Source organism: Mauremys reevesii, linkage group 18, assembly GCF_016161935.1.
Source record: "Mauremys reevesii isolate NIE-2019 linkage group 18, ASM1616193v1, whole genome shotgun sequence".
NCBI classification, from domain to species: Eukaryota; Metazoa; Chordata; order Testudines; family Geoemydidae; genus Mauremys; species Mauremys reevesii.
Window position 1 is genome coordinate 15,859,392 of NC_052640.1, and position 20,604 is coordinate 15,879,995.

Genomic DNA, 20,604 nt, shown 5'->3' on the forward strand with positions numbered 1-20,604 from the left:
TGACCAGACCGCAAATGTGAAAAATCAGGACAGGGGGTGGGAGGTAATAGGAGCATATATAAGAAAAAGACCCCAAAATCGGGACTGTCTCTATAAAATCAGGACACCTGGTCACTCTACTAGATTTAGTGATGCTATTGCCCATTTAATCCCCTGCTTCTACTTCCTGTGCCTATAGTATTTTTTTTCTTCCTCAAAAGCCCTAGTTGCTATTATGTCCTTTGTTAACCTCCATCTTTTGAGGAACTGCATGTAGCTTCTATTACTAACCAAATTACAATAGTCCATTCTCAAGTGGATACTGATCACGTGTTTGTTTTGAGTGCGTTCAGTGAAAGAAGTGGTGGAGATTCCGAGGAAAGGGTCCATAGGCCACTGGTGGTCTGTGAAGCACTTGCTGGTTGTCTACAGAACTGAATGGTCACATGGTACTGGCTCTTCCTGATTATTTCTAGATGTTTCATTACATTACAAGAACTAAAATAATACATTATACTTTCCTAATTTTACAGTAACTGCCTATATGGAAAATTATAGCCACAATGGTGTTACATAATTGTGAATGTGAAGGGAAATGTTTCACACAACTGTGATTTAGAGAAGACATGGCGTATAGGCTGTTGTGAGGCTTCTGCTGAATATGTCACTTGACACTGATGGTTTGGTTAGCCAGATCCTACAAGCACTATGTACATAAGTCCTACTGAAGCCAAGGGAAATTCCAGGCAGAGGGCTCTTACAGAATCAGGCCCATTATTTACTACAGAGTTCACCCATCGGCAAAGTTATAATTACACTGTTGTATCTCACAAGGGTTTTATCAAGAAAACTGAGATTTTCAGAGGTGATTGGTGATTTTGGGTACCTCCATTTTGGGTTGCCCAATTTGAGAGCAGGAAAAAAGGGCCTGATTTTCAGGGGGTGTCAGATTGAGGAAAAGCCTGAAGATGTGATAAGTGAAATTTCAAGGCCTAAAAAAGGGCAAACAATCTTAAATTTGTTTAAAAATCATGAATTTTTAAAAGACTGATTTTTGGCCCCTCTAAATATTTGAATGCTTGGACTTGGTGATGCTGAGTTTATGTATTATGCTGGTGCCATAAATCCTTGCACAACCCAATCCTATATCTTGGCACTCAAGTCTTTCACTGAAATCAATGCAGATTTGGGATATCTGAATGCAAGATCAGGCTCCTATTTGTTTGTCTGCTTGGACTTTGGGGCTAAAAGTTCTTGCTGTCCAGATGTCATGTTTCCTTTTCAGTTTGTTACATGTGCTTTAGAATCTGCAAAGTGCAAATCTATGGTGCTTCAGAAGGATTTTTAGTGCCATGTTTTGTTTTGATCTTTTTGTTAATCACCATCGTATTTCAAGTGATTAAACAAATTAAAAGCATTAAATCATAATGTACTCCCAAACGGAATGGGACCAGTGAACTTCTCTCTCACCCCTAGGGGAGGTTAATTCCACTTTGACGGACACGCATGCTGTCCAATGCCAAACTGCGCTAGCAGCCAGTGACCAGACTAGAGGAACTTCACCAATGAGATAGTCGTTGCTGGGTTTAACAAAACAAAGATGCCCAATGGGAAAAATCATGGCTAGCGAGGACTGCGTCGTTTTGTTTGCTGACTGCAGGCGAACAGCTGCGAACTAGGGGGCAAGAAGCAGCAGTGGTAGGACCATTTTTCTGGATTTGGAGCACAATTCAGCTGTTTTCCACCCCTATCTCCTCTGCTCCCAGGACAGACACACTAACCAGCCTTGCTGTCCTTAAAGGAGGGAGAGTAAAACCTGAATTCCTGTTTCCATCACTCAGTGTTTTTACCCCCCACCAAAGTTTTACTGATGAGAAAGGATTAACGCCCCCACACTATAATAGAGTTGGAAGGATGAATAACAGTACACGCTAATTTACAAGATCCAACTGCGTCTCTGGTGGGCATCTTATCGAGGGTCTTTTTGAGAGGGCGTGGGGGAATTAGGCGTTATACAAACTTTACAGTTGACTGTTTAAATGTAAGCCCTAAGGGTGTGTGTGTGTGCACAAAAAACCCTTTTAAAAAAAACATTATTCCTCAACCTCTTTTTTGTGGGGGGAGTAGACTTTTGGGGAGGACTATAAGGAAGGTTGTTTCTCTGTAAGAGATGAAGCGCGCCAGACCCTCGATGTGGGAGTGGAAGACCCTATAGGAAGATAATGGCAGCAAGTTTATTTGTCTTTTAAAAAGAAGGAATCCTAACTGTGTTTTTTTTTTAAAGAAAAGCAGCAAAAAAGGTAAATGCAAAAAAGGGTTAAAAACTCCTCTTCCCCCCCCCCTTCTTTAGATAAAGAGGTTTTCTTGAATACCCTTTGTAAATGAAGAGGGAGGAATTTGGAGGTGGGAGGGAGGAAATTCAGCCCGAGTCGGATGCATCTACTACGTTGGCTTGGTGGGTAAGAACGGAATTGAATCTGAATCCGACGTACCCATTGTGATCTCTGGAGAGGAATTTATGAGTTGGGGGATGGAAGGAAATGCAATTTAAATCGAATGCACCTACAGCGTTTTTTCTGGGGTCGGGGAATGAGTGAGTAGCAGGCAGTGGTGATCTTAGAGATATTTTCTGTTTCTGGAAAATGAAAAGGGAGAGAGGAAGAGATTTGGTTGATCTACTGCCGATCAATTGCTGAGTATTTTATTTAAGAGGGTTTGTTTGTTTGTTTGTTTTTTGGTACACCGCTTCCTTGTGATCCTGTGAAGCCAGAAGAGGCAAGGAAAATAAGCTGAGGACAGAAATAGAAGAAGAGATGGTGAGTAGATCATTGGGCTTGGGGGAGTGAATGGACTATCACAGTCTTGTATCACAGATCTTGTAGGGTGAAGTGAATTTAGGATGACTTTGCATCAGGGTTGCAGACTAGCTTTGTGTGCTTAAGGTTGCAGTTCAGGCTTGAAAAATACATATTTGTCTTGTGATATACAGCGAGGAGCTGATATATGTGAATAGCTAAAATTACAAATAGCCACCACACACACATGCAAACGGTAAATAAACCAATACTGTGTTAATTCTGCAATATGATAGGCAGCTGTTGCCATAGGGGGAAGTCATTGCTCAGGTTATTTGTGGCGTGCATAGGAGATGAGCCTCTTGCTTTGTAGCAAAGAACAAGCAAAACTAACCTTTTTATTTTAAATTGTGAAATGATTAAATCCTCTTACAATCTTACCAGCCAAAGGAATTATTTTTACTTAGCATTTTTCTGTGCAGTATTACTTTGCATAGTTATAATCTAATGTTTCCAAAACTTGAGCAACTCTTTAAAATGTTCAGATCAAGCATATAAATGGCAGAGACCATCTCTTTTCCTATATTGTATTGTATTAGATGGATTCTTCTAAAACATTTATTTCTCATTTTTTATAATGTACTTTTGTGCCTAATTATGGTGAACTCCAGTTTTTGTTCTTAGCATGTTCAAAAAAATACTAAGCTGAATTTTGCACAAGACATGTCACTTCACGTTCCAATGTTATTAATCTTTTTTAAACCTTGACTGTATGACACCCAGAAATTGGTGGATACATATTTTTTTCCTTAACGTAGTGAGGATTTTTTATGGTAAAATTCCTGATCCCAAGTGACAGAATATTGACATTGGCTGATTGTATCTTCCTCTGGATGCAATGCTGCAGTCTGCACCTATTTCAGCTTCTATTGATTTAAAGAGATATCTTACTTGCAAAACTGCAGAAATTCTGTATTGTGGAGGAATGAAACCTGACATTTTACTGTCTCTAAAAATGTTAGAAGAAACTGGAATAAGGAAAAAATGCAGTTTCATATTGAGTCTGCTTTGGAGCAAATTAGGATTTGTTATATTAAACTAGCACTGGATATGTATGATGTCTGAAGAAATTGGGAGGCTGGATAATTCATAGTTTCTACAGGAAAACAACTTGTGATCTACATTATGATCCCAATAATGCAAGATATTTAGATGGATGGTTGTTAAATTTATTTTAAGCAACATCTCTGTAAATGGTTGTCTGAAATATTTAAATTATATGCCCCATTAGGCAAATGGGTTTCTTTCCCCTGCCAGGCTAGAGGAATGTATTTGGTGGGCAAGGTTGAGAGGAACAATACAGTTTGACTGTATAGTTATATCCCCATGTTTTGTCTAATGATGCTTAAGCTTTGTTTTATTTGACATTGGTTGTTATCCCTACAAAGTTGCCTTTCCTGATTTGATATTATTACTACATGGTTCCTCTCAACATAAATAACTAAAGCAGCGGATTTAACCATAGATTTGACCTGATATTTAGAGGTAACTGATGAAAAATTGTTTCCCGTTGCTTGTGGTTTTCATCTGTTTATTCAAAATTCCTGCAGTGGAATTTTGTTTCAGTAATTCTTTATTATTGAAAGGACCAATAAGTTAGCAAAATGCAGAGTTATTGACAGGATATAGAGTTTGTCAGTAGTGCACTGGCAGAGGGTAGAATGCTTCATTTCAGTTGTACTTTATATTTTGTACAAGCTATAATGAAGACTGACATTTTATCCTAGAAGTTCATGTATATGCATATTACAGTTATATAAATGTAAGCATCTACATCTTATTTTATGTAATGCAATAAACACATTTCTGCATTGTTTCCGGTAGATTTAAATTTGCATATGAAACTGTATACTATCAGAAAACCTGTCAGAACTGTTGTAGTACCAGATCTATAATTTGCTGCTCTTAATATTTTATTATGTGGGTATAAATCATTGACGCAAATGCTGCAAACAAATGTCTTTATAGCTAAGAGTGAGACTACATTTAGCTTATCCCCTTCCAATTTAAGGGAAGTATGACAGCATGTTATACAGTGGATTGCTTTAGTAATAACTATCAGTGTAATCTCCAAAGCAGAAGTTCCAATCAAATATTGCACTCCTGCCCTTCTCATCTGCATAGAAGATCAAGGGCCAAATTCTGCTATTAGTATAGATTGGATTCAGTGATCACTCTGGGTTTACACCAGTCTCATTTAAAGTAGAATCTAGCTCCTAGTCTCTATTCTAAATTCACATCTCCATGCAGTTCAGAAGAGTCAGTGACCCAAGAATATTTATCTTCCTAACACAAAACACTTAGGACACATGCAACTAGACAAATATTGTATTTTCTCCAAAAAGTAGATAGAAATATGGTATTGCTATAACATTAAAAACAAGAAAAAAAGATATCTTGAGGTATTCTCCTGTTTAGATATGGTTTACATATGTCATGTAATAGATAAGTAAGGCTAAGATTTAGGCATGGGTAATTTTAGTCAAAGTAAGGGACAGGACATGGGCAATAAACAATAACTCATGGAAGCCGGAGCCCCACTGCTTGGGGCTGACAGCTGGAGCCCCGTCTCCCAGGACTGAAGTCACGGAGGTCATGTAAATCACTGACTCTGTGACCTCTGTGACTGACTCATAGCCTTATCGATAAGCACAACCATGTATCTCATCTATCTTTGGAAAGCAGTGGAACTTGGCCTGCTTATTAAAAATAGGTCTTTCCCCATCCATTTTAAAGAAGCCAAAATAAGTCTGAAAAACAGTGGCACATGCATTTCATTTTCTATTATCCCTTTCCACTTCCTCAACAACCAAAACCAGACAAGCCACAAAACCCCTTCAGGGTTTTGGGGTTCTAACTTCTGTGATCTAGCTCAGGGATGAATCTGTGTGAAGTATCCCATAAGACCGGGATATGTAAATGAATCATATTGCTTTTGTTATCTATTTCTCTGCAATGTTTTAGGGGCAGGCAGCAAAATGTAGTAAGCTCCAATTTTTTGAAAGGCTGGCAGACAGCCATTTGGCAATCAGATTTTCACAAAGTGGCCTTTTGGTGTGCACAAATAGCTTATAATTTAATGTTAAATGAACAGCATCTATTACCCTTCATTGCTTCATAGACCTAGTTAATACACGAGACAAAGTGTCTTTCACATAGTCTTGGTTACATTCATTAACTGCCATTGTTTCACTGAAGTTTTCTACTTTGACCCACAAATATGCCTGAAAATGGTGGAGAGGAGAATGCGGAACTGTCGGGAAAATGAATGAGGGCCCCTAAATTATTTTCATCTGTTATAAAGGACACTTTAGTTTTCTTAATCTAGTTACTGAATTCCTACTCCTACTAAGAACCAATTGAGTACAGCTTCTGGTAAGACTTGCCATTACTGGTAGCGTATCACTGTTGATACTATAGTGGGCAGCCTGTGAAAATAAATCTAACTACGGAAGGCGTTATCATACCACTAAACATTGTGTATTTTCGCCTATCAACGTATCCATTTTAACTCATTATTGTAGTCTCAAATTATGTTCAAAAGGATTCAGGTGCTCTCTTTGAACATATTTTCTCAAGTTTAGATTCTTATTTACATAAGTAATCTGCTTTGATGAATACAGAATTAATTGTATGGCTTATGACCTCATCACCTCCTCCTCTTAGAGTGAACTCCAAAAGAGTCAAGTGCCCCCAAATTAATGGAAACTCCAATTTTTCCATCTTGAGTTGTCAAAGCTTGAGGGGCTGAGGGTCCACAATTCTAGTTCAAGTCAATAATGCTGCCAGATGACAAGCACCATGTGTGCCAAACTGCGCACTGAAAATTGCTGGACACCTTTGAAGAGGTTTGCCTAAGTGTGTACATTTTTAGAAGTGTGAACTTTTGTTTAGGCTAGAAAATACTTAGTTTCTTTCTTTAGCATAACAACACCCATTTTGATTCTAAACCTTTGTAGTGCAGCATCACTCTAAATACCCCTTTACTAATCCAGTTATCCCTCACTCATCTAAGCATTACTCACCCAACTAGTGTAGTTCCTGAGTAATCAGTCACTATGGCCTGCAGTGAGACAACTCGAGTGAGGATTTTGAGGCTCAGACTGTTTGTTTGTTTGTTTTTGTAATTTTACAAAGCAAAGTTAGGGTTCTAGGTCTTAGGATCAATTCTGACTAGATTTGCTTATAACTAAAAAGTAATTACCATGCAACACCTCTATGATGGCTTAGTGAAATGAGAAGTTGGTCTTACTCTATTTTCTGGTGCACACGTGCTCACCTATGTAGCAATCTCAGAGATCCATAGACTGCATTGGCATGGAGAAACTGGAGATAAATGAGTTTTGTCCTAAGAGATGGTTCCTCCATTTTAGATTTGAGGCAACTAGTGGGAAGCTTTCACTGCTGCTGCACTGGTTTTGAGGTTAGAAGATTTCAATCTCCAATATTGTAAATTATAGCACTATTCATGGGCACTTAGTCCACTTAAAAATAGAGGGAAACGATGCAATTATGTTGTAACAAAATAGTCTAGACTCACTGGATACATGTAAAGTGGGACTATTGCTACAGCCTCGTGAAGACTGTGGCACAAACCCATTATTTTAAAACACTGAAGAATTTGATTGCATTGAGGCAATATTTCAGTTGGTTAAAAGAAATGTTCTTGAAAAGTTGCCCTCTCCCCCACAGAAAATGTCTAATAGCTAGTGATGATAATACTTTTATCTTGTACAGCATTCACTGTAATCAGTAATCCTCAGGTAAGATAAAAGTGTAATGGTAAAAAGACCTCATCACTGAGGTCTGTCTTTTGGTTTAAGTGACTGATTTGTGTGTTTGGTGTCTGTAACAGAAAACTACTTAATCCCGTTGTCTTTTATCTGTGCAATTTACCTGGTGGCAGTTTTACAAGGCATTAAGATTAATTAAGAAAACATGGGGAAGGTGGTGCATCTCTTATTTCATTTATCCACTTTATACTGTACTGGAAGACCATTTTGTGAAGTTGGAAAATGTGCACTATGCTATGTCTCACCAAATATGACAGCATCCTTAGACTTTTTAAGATCTTTATTCCATAAGGCACTTGACTATACTGTTTTATATTTTCTGTACCTTTGCTACCATTTTTTCTCATTATGGTTTCCCTGCATCTTGTGCACATGCTTTTTTATTTCAGAAGCTTTTACAATGTTTCCATGAGCTACAGTGTGGAAATACGCCAGTGCACCACTGATCTACTAGCTTCTGATTTGTAGGTCAGTGAGAAATTGAGATTTTGCTATCTAAGCAGTATCATCTCTTTGCTGGTTCAGTGCTTACATGACATTTCAAGTTGGCTAAAGATTAAAAGGACACTGTTGAGGTATCTTTCACGATTTAATTTTTTATTTATATACTTATTGCTGTCATATGACCTTGGAAGCTTGAAATCCAAAGCCTTACTAACCAATTCGTCATCTAGAACAATGATTTACTGTGTGGCTTCTGATGGTTTATTTAAGAATACTGAAGCATTTAGTGTGTTAGGAAAAACACTGATGAAGAATTACATTGCAAGAGTGAACATTGCAACTTGGTGTAAGGGGCAAAAGCAGCTAGATCAATTTTGGCTCATAGAACTTTGACATTATTTAATTATGGTAAAACTCAAGTATTTTATTTTCTCTCTCCCCTCCACCCCTTTAGAACTGTGCATTTACTAGTCTTGAGAGTGTACGGGTGGAAGTCTCTTCCTCCTCATGCAATCATAGGACTGGAAGGGACCTCAAGAGATCATATAGTCCAGTCCCCTGCACTCATGGCAGGACTAAGTAGTATCTAGACCAGGGTCCCCAACCTTTTCTGGGTGGCAGGCGCCGGATGACGAGCCACCGAGGACCGTGGCTGGTGGACAAGCATTCGCCGAAATGCCCTGAGAGGCGGCAACGTCAAGAGGCGTCGCCGCCGAAATGCTGCCGAAAATCAGCTGCATTTTGGCGGTGATGCCTCTTGATGACGCCACTTTTCGGTGGCATTTCGGCAGATGCTTGTCCAATGGCCATTACGTGGGCGCACATAGATGCCCCGGCGGGTGCCATGGCTCCTGCGGGCACCACGTTGGGGACCTCTGATCTAGACCATCCCTGACAAGTGTTTGTCTAGCCTGCTCTTAAAAATCTCCAATGATGAAGATTCCACAACCTCATGTATTGACATTCTTATCAATGGACTTCTAAGACCTTCATTCTCAGTTATACATTTTAAGTTACTTAATTGTGTTACCCACATGGATCCTTACACCTACACAGTCCTATTGAATTAATTTGGGCTCCACGCAGGTGTGGGGTCTTCCTGGGCAGAACACTCCACAGGATCAAGGCCTCATTCTATATCTTGCACTTTATGTTGCTCAGGAATAGATTTTTTTCTAAACTTATTTCTGGTGGCACAGAAAATGCACTAGGTACTTTCCAAACAGAAAAGGGAGCACAGTCCATGTCCCAAGGTCGCTTACAATCTAAAGACAAGTGGCATGGGAGGAAAGTTATTACATTACATTTTAAATGTAGGTTAATATATAGTTTAAATATGATTTATAAACTGTTCGTTGGCAATAAGTTTGAGGAATATTTTTCAAGTTCCTCATAGTTACCTCAGCAGAGGAGAGTATTCAGTGAAGGAATTCAGTGTGGAGAGAGAAGAGATCTGAAGGATGAGCTCAGGAAGGTTGTTCCATGCAAAGGGTTGGAAATTCTCCTTTAGCCCAAGTGATGAGACCTGTGCTTTTGGAATAAGATGATCTAAATTAATCCCTGTAGTTGCCATAAAGTTCTGAGCGGCAGCGGTATGCAGCATAATTACAAGGTCCTAGGTGGCCACAGACTTGGTACAGCATTGTACATTGTTGTCTTGTGTGCTTGTTGACATTACAAAGTGCACTTTTGGAGATCTAATAGAAGTGCCCACTTGGTAGTTTTGACAGTGTTCAGAACTCTGAACATTTGTTAAAACAAAATCTAAAAATTCAAGATTCAGACCTATAGAAAAATGTATTAGAAATGTTTAAAATCTTGACCATCCTTTAAAAAAATGTATTTAGGGAGACTTCCCAAATGGATCCATTTTGAACTGTTAATTGGAAATGTGTTACCTTCTGGGAATACTGCAAGTTCAGAAAGGTATATTAAATCAGTCCAGAGCAGAGTTAGTTGAACTGGGATTTTTTTTTAAAATATATAAACTAGATAAAGGATTATCCCTGCAAAAAACAGCCCCAGGTTAAGTGTGGGTAACAGATACAGTGTAGATGTTTCTTAGGTTCTAGAAATTCATCTGATTTGATATATGCATTCAAATATAAACAAGTACTCTTCTTTCAGCTGCACTGAAGATATTTCTTTGTAGGGGAAATACATCACTTATCACTGTAATGATGTCTTTGCTTAATTTCTTTTTTTTTTCTTTCAGTGTTAAACAAGTTAGTGAAACCAAAGCCACTCTAGCCAGGGATTTAATAGTCTGTTAATCAATTGTTATGGCAGCATAATTTCTGCACATGACTTGGAAGCATATCAGTGTAATTCCTCCATGGGGCTTTTTCCATTACAATACACAATTCCTGCTTAATGGAGGTTATGCAATGAGAAAGTGTCACCTTTATTTTTTGCAATTAAGTCCTTGAGCATTGAATTATTCTGATTATGGACAACAATGGAAGGGCTCCTCTAGGTATAGTAGTCCTATGAGTAGGGCCCTACCAAATTCACAGCAATGAAAAACGCATCATGGACTGTGAAATCTGTCTCCCCCCGTGAAATTTGGTCATTTGTGTGCTTTTATCCTATACTATACAGATTTCATGAGGAGACCAGTGTTTCTCAAGTTAGCGGTCCTCACCCAAATGGGTCTTGAAGGGAGCACTCAAGGTTATTTTAGGGGAGGGTGTCACAGTTTTGCCAACCTTCTGTGTTGCCTTCAGAGCTGGGTGGCTAGAGAGCAGTGGCTGTTAGCCGGGTGCCCAGCTCTGAAGGCAGCACCGTGCCAGCAGCAGTGCAGAAGTAAGGATGGCAGTACCATATCATGCCATCCTTACTTCTGTACTGCTGCTGATGGTAACTTACCCTTCAGAGCTGGGCTCCTGGTTGCAGACACCACATTCCAGCTGCCTAGCTCTGAAGGCAGCAGTGCCGCCAGCAGCAGTGCAGAAGTAAGGGTAGCAGTACTCAGGGCCGCCCAGAGGATTCAGGGGGCCTGGGGCAGGGCCGGGTCTTCGGTGGCAGTTCAGCGGTGGGCTCTTCCCTCCGAAAGGGACCCGCTGCTGAATTGCCACCGAAGAATGAAGCGGCGGCGGTAGAGCAGCCCAAGTGCCACCGATCGCAGCTTTTTTTTTTTTTTTTTCCCCACCGCTTGTACTCACTGGACGGCGCTCCGAGGCTTTGGCAGCACTTCAGTGGCGGGTTCTTCACTTGCTCCGAGTCTTCCACTGCACTGAAGGACCCGCCACTGAAGACCTGGGGCGAGTGAAGGACCCTACCTATGAGTAACAGATGTTACTACTGTGTGATTTAATTAAGCAACAATGTCCACGATTGCTGGGTCTGCTGCTCGGTAACTATCTGACTTGTTAGACAGCTGAATGTACATAAGAGGATCATGTTAACTTATTTTTTAGTATTTTAAAATTCAAAAATGAAATCCTTTATAAACCACATTTTAGTAGCAAGAGTTGGAGATGCCAAAATACCTCAAACTCCTGGCAGCCTCACTCTAAAGATGGTTAATAAAATGTGGGATAACTTGGGATTTGAGAATCTCAGTGTGAAGATAGCACTTAAGTGGATTTCTGTTTGTACTTGAAAAACGTTCACTTGAGTTGTTAGCAGCTATACCTAAAGCCCACCTCTAAAATTAATTAATCTAAAAGATTCTAGAAAAAAATCCTTTTGGTTATTTTGTGCATTGGACAACACTTTGTCAGTTTCATGTTAATTGACAGTTTAACTTCTTGTGATGTGCACTAGCATGACAATATCACTCATGTACTAACCTGGGAACTCATGTACAATTTCTGCAAGAGAGCATTTACCAGTGACAGCAAAGCTGAACCTGAAAGTTGAGAGGCATTAGGCAGGAGTATGCACAGAGAGGAAAGTAATCCCAAGCATTGTTAGTATTACTGTTCTGGGGCTTGCAAGAGAAGCTTTTGAATATCAGCCAATATACAGAAACCTCCCTAAAAATGTTTATTAGAAGAAATTAAAAAATGAATGATGGGCTATTTAAATGATGCTTTTGTAGAAAATTGAAGTTTAAAAAATGTAACTTGACAGTATTCCTTTAGAATTTGTACAGAAGAACCCTTTGTAATTATTAGTGTAATTATTTTTAGTGATATCCTGCTCTTCACTTTGAGGCATCTAGCAAGTCTTTCTAACTATGTATATTGGACTGAAACTGTTTAAAGGTTAAATTGCTGGAAGTATAAAACCTTTTCCCTCTTGTGCCTCAGCCTCCTCTTTGGGACCAGAGTGACATTGAATTGTGTCACCACTACACAATAGTTCTTATTTGCTACATGTAATGGATTCAGGTCAGCTGTAAAATCCTTAGGCGCAGAATGCTTAGGTATGTGTTTACTACACTTATGATCAGATCACTTTATCTCTATTAAACTTTTCAGTAGTTCTTACTCTGTCACTTGAATTAGCAAATAGTAATCTGCTACAATATATAGTATGGAAATTTTGATTTAAAAGTAAACTCTGTTAAAAAGGAACCCCTATTAAATACGAGCCTAACATTGTCGACAAAGCTCTAAGGCAAAAGTGTGATGCAAGAAAGCTTTATTCATGCCAATTTGCAAAAAAGCTATGGCCCGTGATGAAACATACTCTGTGCCAGTTTTGCAACTTTGTAAATAATAAACACAAAATGCTCCTAAGGTTGCAAAAGAAAAATTTTACTGTAGGCAAGACCCATAGATGTAAGAGTTTTCCAGTAAGTTTAAGATGTAATCTCTTTCTGTCCCTGAATAAGTATCATATAACTTTATTTTATCAATATAATGCCAAGTGTAGTGTCAAATATGAATCCTGACAAACTGGCAATGTTCAGCTTCCCTGTGCTGCAGGCTGGGTCATGCCATGCTGGTATAAGTACTCCACAAATTTTTAGACTAGCTCTTCTTTAATTTAGTGTGACAATACAAGTAGTGAGTTATTGATGGCAGCTAAAGTGACACCATTATGACTGTAATCAATAACCCACCTGCTCAGAATAACAACTACCACCAGAAACATATTTTGTATTGATTCAGAAATCTATGCCTCCTTCAGTTACCCCACATTGTTACTTCCTTGATTTATACAACAAAATCTCTACTTTAGACAAGCTGTTACAGAGTTAAATACTAAGAAATGATGGCATATCCAGATGTAAATTACACAATAAAGATTTCACTATAAACAGAAATACCACTTACTAAATTCCTGTGGGTTCTGATTCAGGACCAAATGCTTTCTTACTACAGCCTGCAAGATAATGTAAATGAAAAGCCATATTTAGACAGTGCTTTAAATGGGGTTTGTGACAATGGAAGCCACTAAATGGCTTTTCGAGATCAAACAGTCCTAACTAAGCTTGGGACCTTGGTAAGATTTCCTGATCAAACTCTAGCTCCCACCTCAAATTAAAATTAAACACACGTGTGTACACTCCCTCCTCCCTAACTTCACTGTTCACATTTTTCTTCCGTTTCTCACTAACTGAGGAAGCTCTCATAAGAGGAAACCATTTTAAAAGATTGTTGCTCTCTAACTACCTCTTCTATGCCTAAAACTGTTGAAATTCAACAGGAGGTCTGAGCTATGTCCAGGATGCCAGAAACTGCAACGTTATTTAGAACAAGATGTAGGGCCACTGGTGACACATCTTTACCCTCCAATCCCTGGTTAATTTTACTGTTTAGCTGATTAGGCAAGTGAGCCCGTTGGCAAGCTACCATACAGATTTATTAAATGGAATAGAATCAGCTTAGGGGCTTTAAGAATTTGAAAAGAAAACTTGTTTTAAAGTTTTATTGTGAATAATCTCAGCATGTGAAGTGTTCCCTCAGCTGTAGATACAATGGTCCATATAGTTTCAGGTTTACTTTGTAGACTTTGCATTTAAAACTGATTGAAGAAACTTCAGATTGAAAACTCAGATCTATATTCCATTCTGTTAGTAATCCACTCATTAGTTTAGCTCCTGTAGATGTAAAACCTTTACAACCTATACAGGGATGGATTAACCTTTTGTGGTGCCCATTCCTGCCCTGCCCATGCCCACGCCCCACCCCCGTTCTGCCTCTTCCTCCCAAGGCCCTTCCTGTCACTTGCACAGGGGGATGGGGTGGAGAGGAATGAGCAAAGGGTGAGGCAGGGAGGGGGCAGAGCACAGGCAGAATGGGGGGCAGGGCCCCTTCTGAGTTTGGGCCTGGTGCCATTGTAAACCTGGTACTGTACTTACAATGTTAATAAGGCCTTTGCACCAGAAGCATCCACAATTTGCTTCAAGTGATCACCAATTAACTTCCAGATCTTCTTGTTGACTATCTTCTATTAAGAAGTAGCTCCTGAAGCTGTAATTGTAGTGGGCTCAACTGTGGCAATATTTTTCAAGAGGGGGACTAAAACTGTAAAAAGGAAGGATGAACAACCATAGAGTCATTGCACCTGAAAGAACAAAGTAAGCAGCTGTTGGACTGGGGGAGGAGTCCTAACCTAAGAAGTTTGGTCAATAAGACTCCTGAAAGCATGTGGTGAGAAAACTTTGCTTTGAATTTAAGTTGGTTAAGTTAGGTACCAGTTGTGTTTTATCTTTATTTTTCTTGTAAACATTTCTGACTTTTCTGCCTCATTACTTGTTCTCACTTAAAATCTGTTTCTTTGTAGTTAATAAACTTGTTTTATTGTTTTAGCTAATCCACTGTCTGGGAAACTCCATTTGGGGTGGCAAGTTGTATGCATATTATTTCTATTAAAGATGGAGAGTGTGCTGGGGTCACCCTGCAGTATAACCCAGGCTGGCGAGAGCCAGAGTGTAACTCAGAGTGTGGTAGGCAGGCTGCAGTTGCACATAGACACTCAGATTGTGTCTTACATGCTGGAAGACAAGTGGGAACTCCCTTAGCAAGGCATCATAAGGCCACCCAAGATTGCAGGGAAAGGTGCCACAGCTGCTTATTAGTCTAGATTGTACCCTGGTATGTCACATTCACCCACCAGCATGTGGGAACATATTTTCTGTTCATATCGTGTCCTGTGCAAAAGAAAGATATGTTATTGGAAAAATCTTTGCCATGTTAGCCTTTCCTACTAATCCTTCACTCTGATGTGTTTAACAGGTGATAAATGTACTTTTCAACCTCTACAAACGCTCATTGTATTGATGATTATTGCATTCCCTATCCATGCAAGTCTACCTGGTCAAAGAAACAACCAAGGCATTTAACTTTACACAGGAAAGTGTTCATCAGGGTTTCAGAGCAGAGAGCCATTATACTGGTTCTACTGAATTTCAGAAAGATTGATGTTTACATGGTCATTGATGTCTAACCACAGAATTGTGGTTTGTTACATCATTAAGAATGAAGGAATTATAAGACTTCTCAAGGAGGTTTTAATACCAGGGATGAAAGTGATATGCTAGACACTGTTATTGTTCTTGTTTTTAAAAAAGTTAATGTTTTTGAAAATTAGAAATCAATATAAATACAAAGTATTATTGATCCTTGTAGATTGAAAGGATAACCTGCGAGTTCACTTATTGATTAACAAATACCTGCATTCAGCTGAACAGGAAGTAGCACAGGGTTCTCTTTTTCCAGGGGATGTTTCCTGATTACACTGAAAAGATTTACTACCTTCTAAAATGAGAAGTCCTGTTGTCATCTCTTGACAACTATCTCCAATTCTACTGAAATTAACTGAGGAGACAGCAAACTGATAGAGGCATTTCCTTAGCTGATGTACCTTCCAGCTAATGAGAAGTTCAATTCTGAGAATTGTTACAAGTTTTGCAGCTATACTTAACTTTGAACAAGCAAGATGTAATTCATTTTGATCAGATAATTCAGTATTATGTTGAAGGAAGATCAGTGGTGACTTGGCAATGAAATGGCAGATTAAATTCAGTGTTGATAAATGCAAAATAATGCATATTGGAAAACATAATCCCAACTAACATAAAAAATGACGGTCTCTAAGTTAGCTGTTACCACTTAAGAAAGAGATCTTGGAGTCATTATAAATAGTTCTCTGAAAACATGTATTCAAAGTGCAGTAGCAGTCAAAAAAGCTAACAGAATGTTAGGAACCATTAAGAAAGGGATCGATAATAAGATAGAAAATATCATAATGCCATTATTAAATCCATGATACTTCCACACTTCAAATATTGCATGCAGTGATAGTTGCCCCATCTCAAAAAAATATATTCGAATTGGAAAAGGTACAGAGAAGGGCAACAAAAATGATTAAGGGTATGGAACAGCCACCATATGAGGAGAGATTAAAAAGACCGGGAATGTTCAGCTTGGAAAAAGATGACTAAGGGGGGATATGATAGAGGTCTATAATATTGTGAATGGTGTGGAGAAAGTGAATAAGAACCAGAGGTCACCCAATGAAATTAATAGGCAGCAGGTATAAAACAAATAAAAAGAAGTACTACTTCATATAATGCACAGTCAACCTGTGGAACTCATTGCCAGGAGATGTAAATGCCAAAATAATTAGATGAGTTAATGGAGGATAGATCCATCAATGGCTATTACTCAAGATGGTCAGGGATGCAATCCCATGCTCCGGGTGTCCCTAAACCTCTGACTGCCAGAAGCTGGGAATGAACAACAGGGGATGGATCACTTGACAATTGTTCTGTTTATTCTCTCTGAAGCATCTGGCACTGGCCATTGTTGGAAGACAGGATATTGGGCTACATGGACTATTGGTCTGACCAAGTACGGTTGGTCTAATGTTCTAATAGCTGAATTCAGAATAAAAGGAATATATGAGAGCCTCTTAGTGATTGATCTAGGGACTTTAAAAGGTTCTTAGGGAGTTAGGGACCAACTCCCATCGACTTGATTTATAGGCTTTTCTGAAAGTTGCAGCATTAGGATATGACCCTTAAAATGACGTAGTTTTGGTAAAACTTACTGAGATCAGAGGTATTTTAATAGAATTAAATTCTTAAAGATATTTTTCAGAAAGTCCATTGGTAGATTAACTTTATAAATATGTGCCACATTCCCCAGACAATCTGGCTTAGAGGAGCATTTAGCATACTGGTAGCCTAAATTTACTTTATTTTTTCTTTAGGTCCTCTGACACCCTAACATACACTATGTTGGTGATGTCACATTAGCCATGGAACCTCAAGGAAGCTTGAAGGCAACACATGTTATAGGTTTTTTTTCCTCTGCATGTTAGTTTTAACTATGTGCACAGTTTTGCAAAGTGAAAAATATGAAGCCCCTTTTTAGCCAGCTTATTTTACTCACTGAGAATATTTGTAGGCTTTCTAAAAAATCCATTTGCAGGTTTTTTATAGCTGGAGAAACGCTAAATACCACTTCAATTTATATTAATGAAAGCTGCATGTCTAAATCCAGGCTCCAGTTAAGACTGTACCATTTTAAGAATATTGAAATCTGTACCTGTCTAGGCTGCCTAGTGGGTTAGGTTGCCCACAGTTAAACAGATAAACTTAGAAACAAGGATAAGCATCCTTCCAAACAGTTCCTTTTCAGACTGAGCAAGCTGTTTTTATTTCCTTCCCTGCAGGAGAGCAGTGTTTCTGATAAATGTAGCACTGTGTGCATCAAATCCTGTTCTGCCAGAAGCCTTTCCTCCTCTTAGTACACTGAGCTTGGTTTCTCTTTTTTCCTGGATTATATCTGTTTTACTCTATAACTCAGAGCTTTCCTTCCAGTCTTCTTGACTGAACTTACAAATAAATAAAAAGTCAGCTCTTCAGGCTTTGGATGTCACAAGGGCAATTAAATGTTATCTGGGCAGAAGTTGAAAGTTTCACAGTTAAAATGTTGTATAGTTTGTGAAGGACACAACCAAGGTATGGGGCAAAATCAACAAAAACTCATTTTAGAACCAGGAATATACATTCTGAGGTTTCCATGTCCAATATTTCACCTCAATTCATGGGTCAATCCATTAAAGCTGGGCCTACCGTACCTTCTGTTAACGTTAGTAGGGAAGCTTGCTGTATTATCTATAGAGAGTACGGAATTCACAACTTGTCTAGGTATTCCAATTGAGTCACGCATCTGCTCTTTTTAGATTTTGCTATTACTATTGACTGTTGGATCCTTGAAGCAGGTGTCAGAAATTTATCCTCTAGCTGGTAGGGTTGCAAGATTCCATCAAATTCATACTGCAGTCTACAAGACTTTCCTGCACTATGAGTGATGACTGACCTCAACTGTAAAATTTTATGTTTTTATATCACATCTGCCATACTGCGATGAGTGGCTATTCTTAGCTGTAGCTAGTGGGAGAGCTCAGAACTATTAGTTCTGGACTGGTGTTGAAATGTGATTTTTAAAAACAGTGGTACTTTTCCCAAGCTCCACCCATGAAGTGCCAAAACAAGACTCTACTTGGAATAGATCTTCATGAGATTAATCTCCTTCCTTGTGTGCTTTGAACAGTAATGAAATAGTCAACATTGATACCTAGGGCTGAATCTTCAGCTGTAGCTCTAACCATGTTATTCAGTAAACTTCTCTTGCTCCATTCCTAGAAGATGGACACAACCATGCAGATTGCGTTATGACCTACTGTATTAAATTTGAAAGATGGGGAAATGCTTTTGGAGAAAAACTAGTAGCTTTTGCAGACGAAGCAAGCAAGAACAAAATTTTTATTCTCAAATTTTCAAAAGAAAATAAAGAAAACCAGATAGCTCTTTCATAGATTTTGTTTCTGCAAAAGTATTTGAGAATAAGTAGGCTACAGTATTATTACGGATTGGATTAAACCTCACTGAAACTAGTGGGCATAACAGCTATTTATTCAGAATAAATGTAAAAAGCAATTGAACTCCTTTATGGGATAGACAGATAAATCCATAGTGTCTCTGTCCAAAACAAGTGGGAGATAGCCATGCCTCCAAAGGGGGCTTTCATTGTAATCTGATAAAACTCCAGGGCAGGGGGGTTGATTAAATTGGATCAGTGTGTCCGTGGGAAACAGCAAGAAACACCAAAGGAACAGAAAAGAAGAAGAAAGCAGAGGAGACAGTAGAACAAGTACTGGGAGAATGGTTCTGAGAAAGCACAGAGAAAGCTTTTTGGACTGAGTATTGATTGAAAGAGGCTTGGAGGTGTGAGCAAAGAGAATCTCCTGTTTGAGTCTTCCTGTGTTCAAGGAAACTGGATTTTATTCATTCTTTGTAAATAAATGATTATGCCAAAGAAATGCCTGGCGTCACCACCAATTTCTCTTCACCAAAACAACCCAGACGATCTTGAATTTTGAGTAAGTGCTCAAGTCAAAAAGGGTACAAGTATGATAATCCTTTGGAACCAGAGTGACTGCAGACAAGTGAGTCAATGCAAGATCTATCGTAGCAGTTGCAGGTGGAAGTGACCCATTAGATAATACAGTCCATCTTTTGCAAATACAGAATGTTCCCCATGGTACATGGATTCCCTTCCTCAAGAAAGGACAGTCCTTGTTGTCTAGTAATTACTCATGCTGAGAGTGAGGAGATATTGGGTTCCATTCCCAACTCTGCCAGTGTCCTGTTCCATGACTTTGGGCAACTCACCTAATTTCTGTCTCTGTTTCCCCTCTCACCCTTTGTCCATCTAATTTGTTTAGATTATAAAATCTCGGGGCAGTGAATGTCTTTCTAAGGCTATATATGGTGCCTAGCACAATGGGACCAACAGCAATAAAAAAAATCCATAATAACACAACTATTCCCAATGCAAAAGATTTGAAGTCTGGGGGAAATCAGCTGGACTTTGCAGCCAAATGGGAAAGCTCATAAAGGAGAGAATGATTTTTTTGGAAGCAGTGAGCCAAGGTTATACCTCAGGATTGAAATGGCTTTCAAAAACATTCAGTTACACATATCTCTCAACTTAAACAAGTAGAGAGCTGTTAGTAATTATTTGTATTATAGCGCTTAAGAGCCCTTTCTCTACACTTTAATTTGCTCTTTATACTGGCATCCCATAGAATATTGAATAAAGTTCAAGGACTTTTTCCTTATCTTTAAGGTGCTCAATGGTTTAGGCCCAGAATATTTAGAAGACCGTCTAAAGCTCTGGGATGAGGACCATGGTCAGGGCCGGCTCTGGCTTTTTTGCCGCCCCAAGCAAAAAAACACCTGTGGGCCAGCTGGAGCAATGAAGGGTCGGCAGGGGGGAGGACGAACAAACCACGCTGCCTGCCAGGAGGGCTCCGCGCCACTCTGGTGGGCGGGCAGGGAAGGACGCCAGCTGCCCTGCCACGCTTGCTACAGACCTGGCACCGCTCCCAGCAGGGCGCTCCTCTCCTCTGCACTGCTGCCCCCTACAGGGTGGCCGGAGCAGCGAACCAAAAAGAAAAAAGAAAAAAAACCTCCGGGGGCAGCCGAAGCAGCGACTGCCGCCCCTTGGAATCTGCTGCCCCAAGCACGAGCTTGCTCGGCTGGTGCCTGGAGCCGGCCCTGACCATGGTCAACAACTTTGCTCCTCTGGCACAGCGGAACTTTACAATAAGGGTAAAGCTCA

At 39.4% G+C, this 20,604-nt stretch overlaps 1 protein-coding gene across 2 annotated transcripts in view; it reads left to right on the top strand.

The window, feature by feature from the left end:
* The first annotated feature begins 1,649 nt into the window (after nt 1-1,649).
* The window catches only part of ARVCF (ARVCF delta catenin family member), a 429,897-nt gene continuing 410,942 nt past the window's right edge, over nt 1,650-20,604 (top strand). The window contains exons 1-2 of one of the 2 annotated variants that reach the window (XM_039504866.1): nt 1,650-1,677; nt 2,746-2,795. The gene's annotated coding sequence lies outside the window, so the exon portion shown is untranslated. Of the gene's footprint in view, nt 1,678-2,469; nt 2,796-20,604 lie in introns of those variants that run through there. The other variant, XM_039504865.1, reaches the window with a different exon arrangement.